The sequence below is a fragment of the Leptidea sinapis genome, chromosome 35, assembly GCF_905404315.1.
Source record: "Leptidea sinapis chromosome 35, ilLepSina1.1, whole genome shotgun sequence".
NCBI lineage: Eukaryota > Metazoa > Arthropoda > Insecta > Lepidoptera > Pieridae > Leptidea > Leptidea sinapis.
The window spans coordinates 11,348,434-11,360,309 of NC_066299.1; the positions used below are offsets into that span (position 1 = coordinate 11,348,434).

The 11,876-nt window shown below is 35.9% G+C and overlaps 1 long non-coding RNA gene across 1 annotated transcript; it reads left to right on the forward strand.

Moving 5' to 3' along the window:
* Positions 1–1,268: 1,268 nt before the first annotated feature.
* LOC126975423 (uncharacterized) lies at positions 1,269–7,454 on the forward strand. The gene is made up of 3 exons (XR_007731718.1): positions 1,269–3,030; positions 4,129–4,348; positions 7,348–7,454. It is a non-coding gene; the product is annotated as an uncharacterized LOC126975423 (long non-coding RNA).
* The last annotated feature ends 4,422 nt before the right edge of the window (positions 7,455–11,876 follow it).

Consider the following 11,876-nt stretch of genomic DNA (forward strand, 5'->3'; position numbering starts at 1 on the left):
CTAGGTTCTATAGATCCTCTGTAGAAGACCAACAAGGCAGCCGCGTGAGAACTAAAAAGGCTGTTAACGCTGTTAAAGCCAGGATTCGCCGAAATCGTATTAATAATCGCTCGTTATATATAAGTATAGTAATAAAACTTATAGACAAAAACCTACAGTTATTACAGTTTAATTATCTCTACAATATTTCTCCAAATGATATTTTATTTACAAATGCATGATTTGTTAATGAAATAGTAGATTGTTAAGCGACGCGAGGGTCGAAAGAATCAATTCCCGAGGTATTTAGACGCCCGAGCGCAGCGAGGTCGGTGATAGTCTGAGTAGGATTTGATACTTTTACTCGAGTTAAACACTCTTATTTTCATTTCGAATATGAGGAAAATAAAACAAGTTGTTTATCTAAGCACAGATTAGTATTCCGCTAATTTAAGTCGACTTTTTAAATTTCAAATATGGAACTTACCGCGTAATTGTTGCGGTTTATTTCGCTCAAAGAAGTTTGCGATAAGTTCACACTGGCTGTTATTAAAGTCACATGGCCGCAGCATTTTTTTTGATTAGTTCTTTTTTACATAAAACTCTTTACAGCAGTTCTATTTTTAAAGTTCATTCCGGCCCTTAGGTGGGAAGTAATTTGTATGAGTTTTTCCCTCTCTATGAAGGGAAGGAGCATTTTCCACCCAATAATCAGATCAAGACAACATTACTTTCCGAGTATAAGAAATGAAAAAGCATTAACGACCCAATCAATGTACTAGACGCACATACCTTGATATAAAACATAATTATAAGAGTTGTTCATTAATATTTCATCATAAGATTTTTTATTTAGATTAGCCAAATTGGTCACTTAACGGCTGATTCCTGAGATCTGATCAAGCTTACATTCTGTTATCGAACTAAAATAATTTCATAAGTTGCTCGCATAATATTACTTTACCTTTATTTATTAACAGAGTGTATGGATTGATTACCACTACCTTCCTCGGAAACTATATATTTTATTAAAATTTTTGTTGTGTAATTAACACAACTTATTATATACTTTTAACTTTCTCAAGGTATTTTAAATTTCATAACAGCGCATAGATAGTACAAGTATTGTAAATTTTTTTAGCTGTAATTATTAAAATTAAAGAAAGGCAATAAGGCAATAATAATTTAAGTTTCAACTTATTCAAATTAAAGTTCAAAGTTCCGAAGTGATAGTTAATGGTCAAATATATAACTTTTACGTACACCAGTATCATATTTTGAAATAAATAACAACTTTTGAAAATGGAAATTTGAATAACGTTCATTTACGCAGGTACCTTAAGTGAACCTGTTATAGTTAAATTGTAGATTTATGTTAAATAGTGATATAAAATAATAAACCAGTTTAAGTAGAACATAAAATAATCAACTTAAGTGCTTAATAGACGATGATTCTCATCAGCCGGAAGACGTCTACTTCTGGACAAAGGCCTCCCCCAAAGATCTCCATGACGATCGGTCCTGCGCTGCCCTAGTCCAACGTATTCCGGCGATCTTGACCAGACCGACGGTCCATCTTGTGAAGGGCTTACCAACACTGCGTCTCCCGGTACGTGGTCGCCATTCGAGATTTTTTCTGCCCCAGAGGCCATCTGTCCGTCGTACTATGTGCCCTGCCCACTGCCACTTCAGTTTTGCAATCATTTGGACTATGTCGGTGACTTTGGTTCTCCTGCGGATCTCCTCATTTCTGATTCGATCTCTCAGGGAAACTCCAAACATAGCGTAAGGCCTCATAATCATAAGGCCCGTAGTAAGCGACCACATCTGCGTACCAACAATGATATTATTTGATATTTAATTACTAATTATCGCATGAGGGGGTGGCTGCAGGATTTTTTTTTAAATATAAAATAAAAACGAACTTATCACCTGTTTGGTATACTAGTCAACTAAGTCTTGTTACATAGCAGGTTCAATGAGGATCATTAAGTAACAATAAGTTAAAATAGAAATTAAATTATAATTATAAATTGGACGTATTCCCAGAAAAACGTTCCAAACCACAATTATGTCGAAATTGAGTTAAGAACACAAAACTGACCACGTGATTCATATTAAAGGACTGACAATAATGGCAGCCCTACCAGCACTCTTTGAATGACATCATGACTTAGTATACACACATGTATGGAATACACTGATATTTATTAAACTTTAAACATGAATTCCATAAAATGTGATGTTTGTGGCTTGGAACGTTTTTCAGCAACTATGTCCAATTATGGCTGTGTGTTGCCGCTACTGTTGTTTGGTTGCAGTCTGCTAACTGCGGGAGCGTGGATCGTGACGTGGCGTGTCGTCACACGATAAACCGATACGCAAGTCGGTGTTCTTGTTGACATTTGAGCGTCCTTACCCTCGAAGAATGGACATATTCTGTTCAGAGCTGTTAGCCGTAAGCAAGTCTGCGACTATGTAATTTATATGCTCGGAATTTCCCTGTGAAATCGAATCAGAAATGTGGAGATCCGTAGGAGAACCAAAGTCACTAACATAGCCCAAATGATTGCAAAACTGAAGTGGCAGTGGGCAGGGCATATAGTTCGACGGACAGATGGCCGGTGGGGCAGTAAGGTCCTCGAATGGCGACCACGTACCGGAAGACTCAGTGTTAGTTGGCCCCCACAAGATGGACCGACGATCTGGTCCAGATCGGCAGGGTACATAGTTTGCCGGGCAGAAACAAAAAAATTCAACGATTCGATTACGATAGTCCTTCACTCAAAATATTGTTAATTATAGATAATTATTTATTATAATATTTAGTAACTCAAAAAGCTTCGTTTTGTCATCACTTATCATAAAAGATTCATCGTCTGGTATAGACTTAACATTTGTCATCAGGTAAAATTGTAAATTACTAGAAATATTAAAAAAAAAATCTTAAATATTGGTGATATTGAAAATAGCAAACAGTTCTATTCAAGATGTTGGTTTTAGTGGTAAAATTAATTTTGGTGTCCCTTTACGCTGCCAATGCCAATTCAGGTATGTTATGTATATTATGGTTTTTCCTATACTAGGCCAGTGAACAATTTCTAAAACGTTTTAATACTTCATAAAGCTCCGAAAAATATGACTGTTGGCTCATTTGACTTGTAATGTCGTCTAGAAAATGTAAGTATTATTAACAAATTAAGATAAAAATGTAGCATTTCTTTTTTCGTCAATAACTCAAAATCTGTAAATATTTAAGAAATTTTGAGGTAAAAGATCCTTCTTAAAGAGGAGGAAATTCGTCATTAATAGAGCACGGCAATACTTCAAGCCAGCCCACATTATAGCGCTCTACAAAGCGCAGGGCCGGCCACACATGGAGTATTGCTGTCATCTCTGGTCTGGCGCACCCCAGTATCTGCTCGATACATTTGACCGCGTGCAACGCAGAGCAGCTCGAATTGTCGGGGACCAAGTGCTCTGTGAACGGCTGGATCACTTGGCGTTGCGTAGAGACGTCGCTTCATTGTGTGTCTTCTACCGCATTTATCACGGGGAGTGTTCCGAAGAGCTGTTTAACCTGATTCCGGCCGCCGAATTCCACCTTCGCAAGACACGCCACAAATTAGGATATCATCCCCACCATCTGGATGTGTGGCGGTCCTCCACAGTGCGGTTTTCAAGGAGCTTTCTTCCTCGTACTACTAAGCTGTGGAATGAGCTTCCTTGTGCGGTGCTTCCGGGACGATACGACATGGGTACCTTCAAAAAAATCGCGTACACCTTCCTTAAAGGCCGGCAACGCTCTTGTGATTCCTTTGGTGTTACCAGAGAATGTGGGCAGCGGTGATCACTTAACACCAGGTGACCCGTACGCTCGTTTGTCCTCCTATTCCATAAAAAACAATCCAATTAAGACCTCCGACTCTTGGAGCTCTATTGCTATGGGCGCTCTGCCGGTAATAGACGGTGTATCGAAATAAATAATTTGCTTTTAGTCAAAGTCTAATAAAGTTTATTCAATTAAGCTTAAGCTTTTTAATCGTCATTCTTATCGGAAGTACCGTTTATCAACATTAATACAACGCAATACTGAAATATAGCTAAATCTGAATAGATTTAGTAAATAAAATTTGTTTTGGTTTTTAGTTTCATCGCTGGTTACATGCAAAGAGAATGACAGCAAATGTCTGATACACTCAGTTCAAGCATTTCTAGCTACATTTGCAGTTGGACTACCAGAATTTCAAATCGCGCCCCTAGATCCCGTGACGCTTAACAAAATTAACGCTAGTACTCCAGACTTAAGCTTGTTACTGGAAAATGTAAAAGTTACGGGATTAAAAGACTGTCAAGTAAAGAAATTCGAGTAAGTGTTACTATTCGGGTCTGAGGCGGTCTCTTTTGAATGGGTGGTAGATTTTGACGTTCAATAAGTGATTGTGAATCCTATTTTGAATAAAAATATTTGAATTTGAATTTATTATTGATCATATTGGAAACAGTATCGAAGTAAATAGCTCCTAGGAAATCGAATCCAAGGAATGTACTTGAATCGAACATGGCGGTCACAGTCATCACATCGGTAGAATAAAAAAAATTAACAAAAAAAACAACGGATTTCGAAAAAGGTGTTTCAAAACTATTGATACAATATCATATCATAATATCATTTTCTATTTTATGTTACTTGCTGCTAAGGAACCCTTCATGGGTGAGTCCAACTCATATATCGTTTTCAAGTCCTGAAGCACGCGCGGTTAAAAAGATAAGACAATTAACCGTCATACAATTCTGTCTTAGGGTATAGTATTATGGGTAAATGCATTTAATATTAATAGCATCTTCGTGCTCCAGAAGACAAGTATTCTCGCTATTTTTTAAGTCTAACTAAGATCTAAGTGTAAAAACTTACAGAATATACTTATTTCCTCTCAATATAATATTATTGGTAATGTTATTTATCCATTCGTCGAATCCAACTCGGATGGGCAGCGTTTGGGAAGCTCCGTAAAATCTTCTCATCCCAAATACCGCAGTGTCTGAAGACGAATGTTTTCAACCAGTGTGTGATATCAGTGATGACTTACGGTACGCAAACGTGGTTGCGAACCATGTGCCTTTAGAGAAAGCTCATTGTCACTCAGAGGACAAGGGAGAGGGCCATGCTCTGAGTTTCCCTGCGAGATTGAATCAGAAATGAGGAGATCCACAGGAGAACTAAAGTCACCGACATAGTCCAAATGATCACGAAACTGAAGTGGCAGTGGCCCGGGCACATAGTTTGACGGGCAGATGACCGGTGCGGCAGAAAAGTCCCCGAATGGCGATCACGTACCGGAAGACGCAGTGTTGGTAGGCCCCCCACAAGATGGACCGACGATCTGCTCAAGATCGCCGGAATACGTTGGACGAGGGCAGCGCAGGACCAGTTGTCGTGGAGATCTTTGGGGGAGGTTTTTGTCCAGCAGTGGAAGTCTTCCAGCTGATGATGAATGTTATTTATAGAGATGGGAAATAGTGCTAACCCGGCTAAGTCGTTTTCTAAAATCAAACTTCCAAAACTATATTTGATAACAACATGTCGTATAGGATACTGACGACTAGAGGAACAGATTTTTGTAATTCTCAGTATAGTGAGGCATTATGTAGATATTATTGGTTAATGTTTAGGTGTAGATAAGGATGTGTGTACGCGAGAATAAGAAATTTTAATATGTAAACAAATGTTAGAAGGCCAATATAATAATCATAATTAATTGTAATGATCGCACAAGGAAAATCGCTGACGAAACCAGTTTTCTGTTTACCGTTTAATATACTCCTTGAGATCGTTGTACATTTGGAATGTCTTTTTTTTTTGCGCGACAGTATAAAGGTTTTTGCTTACATCATTATAGCAGTTTTTAATGTTATAAACAGTAATAATCTTAATAAAATGGGGTTGGCCGCTAAATCTGCTATACCAACTCCTCAAGGTAGTGTATCAAACCTCTGATGTCACCCATGACCTCGGGGAGAGTCCTCGATGACCGCAGGTGTTAGGCCCGGTATGTGGACACACTCCCAAACCCCAGAATGATGTGTACAGCTGTCTCTTCTGCCTCGCCTAATTCTAACTATATTAAACAAATGCTTGTTACAATGGCCGTGACCCGTTATTACATGAGTTACTTTATGTAACCTTGGATGTGTAAGTCTCACCATCATGCGAGAGAACTAGAAGTCTATTTGAGGTAGACCTTATTTTACTTTATCTGCACCCACACACGGAAGTACGTCAGTGTTTATTATATAGTTCCTTGGTATGTTGTCTTATGACTGATACAGGCCACTCAGAGGGGAGGGGGATAATTGGATCTGGTCCTATTTCCCTTCCTCTGGCTAGTTCATCGGCGGCATCATTAACTCTTCAGTAACCCTTTATCCATTACATTGTTCTTGATCTATCATCACGGACTCAGCTATTTTTGCGAATATGCCTCATATTGTGTTGGTAGATCGGTGAGAGCATTGGACAGTTATTGTTGAGATTACCGTGCCTTTTGATGATAATCTCGTGAAAGCTGAGATAAGAAAAATGTCAAAGTACCCCGACCTAGCACACGTTACTGGCATGTGGGAGGTTGATTCATCAGTAATTATAACGATAGTTATTTCTATAAATGGCTTAATAGCAAAGAGCCTCAACAATTATCTCAAGAGGTCCTCGCTAAAACGCTGCCTTATGTATCTGAACCCTAGATACACAAGGCCGCTATTTTGGAAACGGCAGCCATTGTGAGGTAGTTCCTCAGTTTGTCGCCCTAACCACAGGCGGAATTGTCATGAGCCTTCGTCGGGAGATATTAAATATTCTTTTAATTATGTGATGCATTTCAAAATGCATCTTTTCTCTTGATAAATTTCGGCCGCTTTCTCTCAAATTACTAAAAAAAAGAACGTTGCAAACATACAAAACGCGTTATTATTAAAAAAAAATTAAAATTAATAAAACGTAAATTTGAATATTTTAAGTTTTTAAGCTGTAACAATATTAATGGCCAGATTAGTTGTATAAAACGGTAGGCCCGATCACGACGAAATTAAATGGAGACGAACTAGGAAAAGGAGGAAAACTACTGATCTTAAGAGTTGCCAGACCGTGACTCGCTATCTCGTTACACCAGAAAGTTTTTTTGATCAGACTGGAAATAATTCGTAAATAAAAGAACAAAGTTTATGACGAAAAGAATACATTATATTTCTGAACATAAATTTTGCAATACACACACTCAAGCGTCAACAATAATAATCAAGATAATAGTAACAGATTATAGAGATACAAGTATTGTTATTACATTGCCAGCAATAATATTTATTTTACAGTTATAATGTGAAGAACTCCAAAGTTTTGGCAACATTTTTATGCAACGTTAATGCTGTTGGACATTATAACATGAAAGGACAATTAATAATCGTGCCCATAGAAGGAGATGGTCAATTTGATGCCAAAATTAGTAAGTTAAATTTTGAAACCCTGAAAGACTAGTTGTTAGTAATGATGCAAATCCCGTTAGGTGCCAATTATAATGTTTAAAAAACTTCATTTAAAAAAATCAACTTCAAAACTAAATAGTATAAAATAACTTAATAAAGATTTAATTTAATACACCTCTTCTGCAAACCTCTAAACCTTTAATATTATTATAACAATAATTAGATTGGCTGTAATATACATAACAAATTAATTTGTAAGGTGCTGCTTCCAATATGAGACTACAAATTATTTCATAAAAAGAAATAAATAAGTAACTGTATAAATTTAAATTATCGTATATTGGATGCATCAACCTTTAGAGCTTGAATTCATTGTTTGTGAGAGGATGTTTCGTGAACATGATGGTGGGGGATACTTACGTGTACTAGTAGCCAATAATTAATTTTTTTTATGTTAAAGTAGGACAAACGAGCGTACGGGTCTCCTGGTGCTAAGTGATCACCGCCACCCACATTCTCTTGCAACACCCTTGCTTGTACGCCCTTTTTTTTAGGAGGTACCCATGTCGTATCGTCCCGGAAACACCGCACAAGGAAATTCATTCCACAGCTTTTTAGTACGTGGTAGAGAGCTCCTTGAAAATTGCGGCAAATGTTAGTTGAAACAGAAGTTATAATATTTATTTTTATTTTATACGGCTGACTTACCTTGAACGTGATCTTATGAAATTAAAATTAACAGTTCAGCATGTTTTATTACTAAAACAAAGTGTATACTCATTTTAATTATATTTTAATGCTTGATAATTTTTACTTCTAGAGAAACTTGCAGTAATCGTAGATGCTGATGTATCAACCATACAAAAGAACGGAGTAAAATATTTCAACATCAAAAATTGGAAACATAGATTTGAGCTGAAAGACAAAACTTCAGTTCACTTTGAAAACTTGTTTAATGGTAACAAAGTATTAGGTAAGACATAACTTATATGTTTAGTATTTATTCTCAATTTGACAAAGGATATGCCTACCACAGAACAGATAATATAGGTCTCTTTTACCTATTCTGTGATTTCATACAAAGTATTTTTCTTACAGTTGATATTGACAACCTACATAGCCCAGTGGTAGGCGACCCTACCTACTAAGTTAGAGGTCCCGGGTTCGAATCCCGGTAGGTGCAAACATTAATATTATGATGAATGTGGATGTTTGTTTCTGAGTCATGGATGTTTATATATATTTATGTATGTTTAAGTACGTATATCGTATTAAATATATCGTTGCCTTGCAACCCATAAATGGTAACCAAGGATTAGGTTATACATAGTTCATATTTTTAGTGTTTATTCTCAATTTGACAAAGGATGTACTCACCACAGAACAGATTAAAGAGATCTCTTTCATCTACTCTGTGATTCCTACAAAGTATGTTTTCTTATAGAATTTAAGAAGAGAAAACAAAATTTTATGAACGATGAAAATCTTATTTGAACGATCGCGGGTTCGAGTCCCGCGTCGTTCATAAAATTTTGTTTTCAAATTTTATTTTTGTAATAATCCTAGAAGTGAGGGTTATCACTTTAAAACATAACAAATTGTTTAAAACTAGATATAGATAAACAAGTAAGATTATTATAATGCCATTGGAATAAAATCATCACTGAGTATGCCAAGGCATTCTGACTCAAACATTTTACACTTAATTCGAATATATAATATGTAGACTAGCTGACTCGATAATTAAGAATTATTTCCTACTAGCTAATCCAGCAAACGTTGTTTTGCTTTATTTTTATAAAATAAACGTAGCCTAAGTTACTCCTTATTACATCAGCTACCTGCCAATAAAAGTCGCCGGATTAGCCGGAACAAACAGACAGACAGAGCGACAGACAAAAATTGTAAAAAATGTTATTTTGGTGTATGTACCGTACATGTATTCATAATATACATTTAGTAAAAAACGGTTATTTCAATATTACAAACAGACACTCCAATTTTATTTAAATGTATAGATAATTCACACAATATTTTTATAATGTTATTCTGGTGTGTAAGCTATATTATTGCAAAGTTTCATCAAAATCCATTCAGTAGTGTTTGCGTTAAAGAAGTTCAAACATACATCCAGACATACAAACTTTCACATTTATAATATTAGTAGGAAAATATGCTCCTTGTTGTTATAATGAAATTGTTACACAGCAGAATTGTCAAATCGTGCGTCAATAAATTCTCTCATAGAAAATAAGCCACACAAAACAAATATTGGAAATAAAAATAATTATTGGTCCCAAATCGAAATGAAAACTATACTATCTCTAAACTAAAGTCCATGAATTAATCCCCATTAAAATCAGTTCATTAGTTTAGGAGTTCACTGGAAACAAACATCAGGATTTGTATATATTATGATTATCACGTAAAACATTTATATAATAGCTTTGGCCAACACATTTTGCTATATAAAATACAATAACAAATATTTTAATCATAATAAGAAGTACTCACATAGTGTATACTTCGCTTCCTCAATGAAATAAGGATGATCTTGGCTTCGTACAAGATCTTTCTAGAATTCGTGGCATTGACACGGTGCGAAGCTTAAAGAATGTAATGCTAATGATAGTCAGTTTAACTAAATCTATCTATTATATTATACGGCGGTTTAACACCTCTTCAAAAATGCCTTGTAATTCCCTGGAGCGTAAAAAAATGGGATGTCTCAGGCGCAAAGATGTCGCAAGAGGCAACTAGGGGCTTTTGATGTGGGAGAGTCGCGCTACATTCCTGTGACGGCAGAGAAATCATCTTTTAATATTTTATTTTTCTAGCACAAGCTGCTGATGAAATTATTAAGGAGACGGGAAATGAGATAATCGAAGAATTGTGTCCATCAATTATAAAAGGAATTGTTTTCAAAATTATAGAAGCAATTCAAAAATTCTTCCACTCTGTTCCATTTGATGAACTATTTTTAAACTAGCCGGCTGTAAATTGGACGTAGTCAGTAGTAATAGAGTTAAGTATGCCATCGTACTCCTGAAGGTCGAATCTTTCATGTAGTCGAAACACTATTTATGAAATTAACTGAAACAGTTTGTTTTGTTTTGGATATTATTATAAGATATTTATATGGAAGATTATTTAGAGCTGAAACTTCAAATACATATAACTTAAATGTGCCTTTGTGTGGTTTGTGTCCTGATTCTGCTTAACTACGTCCAATTAGTATAAATAAAAATAATAGCCTAGATATTTTTTTATTTACAGACCCACTATATACTACGTCGAAATTTTTATTTTATTATGTTATTATTTTAATATAACTATCAAATTTTTTTTATTCATGTTAAAAAAAGAGTACAATGAAAACTTAAGACTAAGATGCGCCACAGAAACCTGTGTAGGTTTATGCGTGGTGCAAATGCATCACTTCGCTCACAACTACTGTACTTAAGAAGTATTAATATCAATATTTTATTTTTATACATAAGAAGGTATACTGTTAAATAACAAAAGATGAAATAAAAATATAAAAAAAAAAACTTATAAACATAAATATTAAGAACAGTTAACACCAGCAGAATTTTTATTTTTGAGAATGATTGTGTATAGATCTTCAGGTAAGTTTTTTAATATGTTAGGTAGCATGTATTCCCACGTCCTTTTGCCATACACATTAACATACCTAGGTAAAATATATCTGGTCTGATTAACCCCGGTCCGCAGTTTATCATGCCTAATTTTTTTTACTAACAATTTTATTTTATCATACTCTTCCAGAACTACCGACATGTTTATTTTATCAAAGACAGACATCACTTTGCAATGTTTAAAAACGTCGATTTCATTTTTAAATTTATATATATATGCAGGTATTAAATAATATTGTGAGCGTAAAGGGAATTATTGTTATGGAAAAGGAGAACAAACGAGCGTACGGGTCACCTGGTGTTAAGTGATTACCGTTGCCCATACTCTCTTGCAACACCAAAGGAATTACAAGTATGTTGCAGCCCTTTAAAAGAGGTATATGCTTTGTCGTATTGGCCCAGAAATACTGCACATGGAAGCTCATTCCACAGCTTTATCATACGGTGAAGAAAGTTCCTTGAAAAGCGCACTGTGGAGGACAGTCACATATCCAGATGGTGGGGATAATAATAGTTTAACTAATGGCGTGGCGTGTAAAGGTGGAATTCAGCGGCAGGAATCAGGTGAAACAGCTCTTCAGAACACTCCCCGTGATAAATGCGGTAGAAGACACACAATGACGCAACGCCAAGTTCACAGAGCTCTGGACCCCGACAACTGGAGCTGCTCTGCGTTGCACGCGGTCAAATAGATCGAGCTGATACTGGGGTGCGCCAGACCAGAGATGACAGCAAAACTCCATGTGTACGACAGCAATT